The sequence below is a fragment of the Cervus canadensis genome, chromosome X (genome assembly GCF_019320065.1).
Source record: "Cervus canadensis isolate Bull #8, Minnesota chromosome X, ASM1932006v1, whole genome shotgun sequence".
NCBI lineage: Eukaryota > Metazoa > Chordata > Mammalia > Artiodactyla > Cervidae > Cervus > Cervus canadensis.
This window is the reverse complement of record NC_057419.1, coordinates 121981318-121987125: the sequence shown is the minus strand read 5'-3', so window position 1 is coordinate 121987125 and position 5808 is coordinate 121981318.

Genomic DNA, 5808 nt, shown 5'->3' with positions numbered 1-5808 from the left:
CCTCTTGGACAAAATGGCACTATTGGTAACTCTGCCAAACATTTAAGGAAGGAATAATGCTAATTTTACACATACTCTTCTAGACAAGTGAAGAAGAAACATTTCCAAAGCTCATGAAGTCAATATTACGTTGATACCAAAAGTATACATTATAATAAAATAAAACCACAGAACAACATTTCTAATGAACATAGACACGAATTTCATTAACAAAATTTTAGCAAATTATATCCAGAAATACACTTAAAAGAGAATATAACCCTCCCTACTGTGCTGTGTGCTTAGTAGCTCAATCATGTCTTACTGTTTGTGTCCCCATGGATTGCAGCCCACCAGGCTTCTCTGTCCATGGGGATTCTCCAGGCAAGAATACTGGAAAGAGTTGCCATGCACTCCTCCAGGGGATATTTCCAACCCAGGGATCAAACCCAGGTCTCCTGCATTATAGGTGGATTCTTTGCTGCCAGAGCCACCAGGGAAGCCCTTCCAAGAGGGGTTTATGCTAGGAATGCAAAGTTATTTTAACATTTGAAAACCAATGTAAATTAAGATATTTAAAAACAAACAAACAAAAAAAGATATGGTCATCTCAGTCGAGGAAGTAAAAGTATTTGACAAAACATCACCCATTCATGATAAAAATTTTTAGTAAAACAAGAATAGAACAGAACTTCCTCAACCTTATTATGTATTTTGGCAAAAAACTTACAGCTTACATCATACTTCATAGTGAGAGACTGACTGCTTTTCTTTTAAGATCAGATAAAAAGGGAAAAAGTCGATTCTTACTACTTCAATTTACAGTGAACTGAAAGTTCTAATCAGTGCATTAAGGCTAAAATTAAAAACACTGACTATTTCCAGTGTTGAGGAATATACAGTGGAACTGAAACACTCCTAGTGGGAGTGTAAATTGGTGCAGCCTATTTGGAAAATAGCTTCATAATTTCTTGTAATGTTAAGCATACCCCTACCATATAAATCAGCTCTTCCACATCAAGGTAACTACCCCAGAAAAATTAAACCATATATTTACACAAAGACTTATGGATAAATGGTTACAGCAGCTTTATGTATAATAGGCCATGTTGTTGTTCAGTCGCCCAGTAGTGACCCACTCTTTGTGACCCAATGGACTGCAGCATGCTAGTTCTCCCTGTCCCTCACCATCTCCCAGGGTTTGCCCAAGTTCACGTTCATTGCATTGCTGATGCTGTCCAGGCATCTCATCCTCTGACGCCCTCTTCTCTTTCTGCTCTCAATCTTTTCCATCATCAGGGACTTTTCCAATGAGTCAGCTGTTCACATTAGATGACCAAAATACTGGGACTTCAGCTTCAACATTAGTCTTTCCAGTGAATTTTCAGGATTGATCTCCCTTAAGATTGACTGATTTGATCTCATTGTTGTCCATGGGACTTTTAGGAGTCTTCTCTAGCACCACAGTTTGAAGGCATCAATTCTTTGACATTCTGCCTTCTTTACAGTCCAGCTCTCACAACTGTACGTGACCACTGGGAGGACCAGAGCCTTGACTATACAGACCTTTGTCAGCAGAGTAATGTCTCTGCTTTTCAACACACTGTCTAGGTTTGTCATCACTTTCCTGCCAAGGAGCAATTGTCCCCTGATTTCTTGGCCACAGTCTCTGTCCTCAGTGATTTTGGAGCCCAAGAAGAGGAAATCTGTCACTACTTTCACCTTTTCACCTTATATTTGCCATGCAGTAATGGGGCCAGATGCCATGACCTTAGTTTTTTTTTTTAATATATAGTCTTAAGCTGGCTCTTTCATTTTCCTCCTTCACCCTTATCAAGAGGCTCTTTAGTTCCTCTTTGCTTTTGGCCATTAGAGTGGTATCATTCGAGGTTGTTGATGTTTCTCCCACATATCTTGATTCCAGTTTGTAACTCATCCAATCTGGCATTTCTCATCATGAGCTCAGTATATAGGTTAAGCAGGGTGATGGCAGACAGCTCTGTCATACTCCTTTCTCGATCCTGAACCAATCAGTTGTTCCATACAGGGTTCTTGACCTGCATAAGGTTTAACTGTTGCTTCTTGACCTGCATAAGGTTTCTCAGGAGACAGGGAAGATGATCTGGTATTCCCATCTCTCTAAGAGCTTTCCACAGTTTGTCATGACCCACACAGTGAAAGACTTTAGTGTAGTCGGTGAAACAGAAATAGATGTTTTTCTGAAATTCCCTTGCTTTCTCTATAATCCAACAAATATTGGCAATTTGATCTCTAATTCCTCTTCCTTTTCTAAACACAGCTTGGACATCTGGAATTTCTCAGTTTGCATAATGCAGAAGCCTAGCATGCAAGATTTTGGCTTAGATGGTAAAGAATCTGCCTGCAATATGGGAAACCTGTGTTTGACCCCTGGGTTGGGAAGATCCCCTGGAGGAGCGCATGGCAAACCACTCCAGTATTCTTGCCTGGAGAATTCCATGGACAGAGGAGCCTGGCAGGCTATAGTCCATGGGGTCGCAAAGAGTCAGACAAAGCTGAGTGACTAAGCACAGCCCATAACTGGACACAATCCACGTGTCCATGAAAACTGAATGGATAAAAAAAAAAAATTCCGGTATGTACATAGAATACTACTCAGCAATAAAAATGAATGAGATATTCATACACATAATAGCAGAAATGAATTTCAAAATAATTTTGTGGAGCCCCAAAAAATAAAGTCTGTCACTGTTTCCCCATCTATTTGCCATGAAGTAATGGGACCAGATGCCATGATCTTAGTTTTCTGAATGTTGAGTTTTAACCCAACTTTTCAATTTCCTCTTTCACTTTCGTCAAGAGGCTCTAGTTCTTTTTCGCTTTCTGCCATAAGCATATCCTCAATAATGATGAAAAAAATAAAAATGTAACGTGAAATAATAGGACATTTCTCACAAGATATTTGAAAACAAAATGAGATTATAGAACCTAATAGAATTATCTGAACTTCAAGGTTCATGAAAAAATGTTGTACAGTTTTATGTACTACAAATATGTAATGTGATTTTCATTTTTATTAATATACCTAACTAATAAAAATTACAATAAGGACTGAAGAATGCTGAAGGGAATGTGTATTGTTCATTGTTTCTTGCATTCTATTGAAATACTGCAGTTTATGGGTGATTACTATTTAAACAATCATCAAAGAAATATCCAGCTCCAAAAAGCTTCACAGGAAAACTCTACCAAACATATAAAGAAGAATTTATACCTATACTTCTTAAACTATTACAAAAACTGGAAAAAACAGAGCACTCTCAAATTCATTCTATAAGGCCACCATTACCTTATACCCAACAGACAAAGACACTACAAAAAAGGAAATTACAGGCCAATATCTTTGATGAATATAGGTGCAAAAATCCTCAACAAAATATTAGCAAATCAAATTCATCAATATATAAAAAGGATCGTACATCATGATCAAGTGGCAGTTAGGATGCAAGGATGGCTCAATATTCACAAATCAATCAATCTGATATACCACATTAACAAACTGAAAAATAAAAATCACATAATCCTCTCAAAAGATTCAGAAAAATCATTTGAAAAATTGAACATATATTCATGATAAAAATGCTCATCAAAATGGGTACTGACAAAACATATCTCAACATCATAAAGACCATTTATGACAAATCCACAGCTAACATCATGCTCAGTGGTGAAAAGGTGAAAGCCTTTCCTATAACAAGGGACATGACAAGGATGCCCAATCTCACTTCTATTTAACATAGTACTAAAAGTCTTAGCCAGAGCAATCAGACAAGAAAAAGAAATAAAAGATAATTAAGTTGGAAATGAAGAAGTAAAACCATCAGTATTTGCAGGTGACATGATCGTATATAAAGAAAACCTTAAAGTTTCCACACACACACACACACACAATCTATTAGAACTAGTAAATGAATTCAACAAGGCAGAAGGATACAAGATTAGTATACAGAAATCTTGCTTTTCTATACACTACTAATAAAAACTATCAGAAAGAGAGAGCAAAAACTTCTGCTTAAAGTCATATCAACATGAATAAAATACTTGGGAAAAACCTAGGCAAGGAAGTGAAAGACTTGTACTCTGAAAACTAAAACACTGATGAAGGAAATTGAAGATGATACAAATAAATGGAAAGCTATCCCATGTTTTGGATTGAAAGAATTGATATTGTTAAAATGCCCATACTACCCAAAGCAATCTACAGGCTTAATGTAATCCATATCAAAATACCGTTGACATTTTTTACAGAACTAGAAGAAATAACCCTGAAATTCATAGGGAAACACAAAGACCCTAAATTGTCAAAACAATCCTGAGAAGAAAGAACAAAGCTGGAGAGATTATTCTCTCTGACTTTAGACTATACTATAAAGCTACAGCAATCAAAATAGCATAATAATGGCACAAAACAGACACACAGATCAATGGAAAATGACCACATACCTATGGTCAATTAATTTATGACAGAGGAGATGAGAATATACAATGGAACAAAGGCAGTCTCTTCAATTAGTGGTGCTATGAAAAGAATGAGATTAGAACCTGTATATAAAAGAATGAGATTAGAACATTTTTTCATACCATATACAAAAATGAACTCATAATGGATTAAAGACCTAAATGTAAGACCTGAAACTATAAAACTTCTAGAAGAAAACATAGGTAGAAGACTGACATAAACCATAGCCATAATTTTTTATCTGTCACCTAAGGCAAAAGAAACAAAAGCAAAAATAGACAAATGGGACCTAATAAACTTAAAAGCTTTTGCACAGCAAGGGAAACTACCTACAAAATGAAAAGACAACATACTGAATGAGATAAAATATTTATAAATAATACTACTGACAAGGGTTAATATCCAAAATATATTAACAGCTTATACAACTCAATATAAAAAAAATCCAAACAATTTGATTAAAAAATGAGCAGAAGACATGAACAGACATTTTTCCAAAAACACACAGATGGCTAACAGGCACATGAAAAGATGCTTAACATAGCTAATTATTACAGTAATGCAAATCAAAACCACAGTTGGATATCTCAGACTATCAGAATGGCTATCATCGAAAGTCTATAAATAACAAATATTGGCAAGAAAGTGGAGAAAAAGAAACACTTGTATACTGTTGGTGGGAATATAAGTTGATGCAGGCAATGTGGAAAACAGTATGGAGGTTTCCCAAAAACTAAAAATAGAACTACCATATGATCCACCAGTTCCATTCCCTTGTACACATCCAAAAAATGCAAACACCTAATTCGAAAAGATACATGCACACCGATGTTCTTAGCACACTATTTACAATAATAAAGATATGGAAGCAGCCTATTTACATCAACAGAAAAATACATATAGAAGACGTGATATGTATATATATATATATAAAATGGGATATATAAAAAAAAGAATGAAATCCTGCCATTCACAGCAATGTAGATGGACCTAGAGATTATCATACTAAGTGAAGTAAGTCAGATAGAAAAAGACAAATACTGTATAGATGGAATCTAAGAAACAAAACAAATGTATACAGCAAAATAGAAAACAGATTCACAGGTATAGCAAACAAACAAGTGGTTACTAGTGGGGAGAGGGGAGGGGAGAGGTACAAGATTGGGATAGGGACAAACATTACTTTGTAGTGACATTAAGTGGAGTATTATCTATAAAATACTGAATCACTATGCTATATACCTCAAAATAATTTTTTAATTTATTTTTAAGTGGAGGATAATTGCTAAATAATATTGTGTTAGATTCTGCCATACAACTTAATCAGCCAT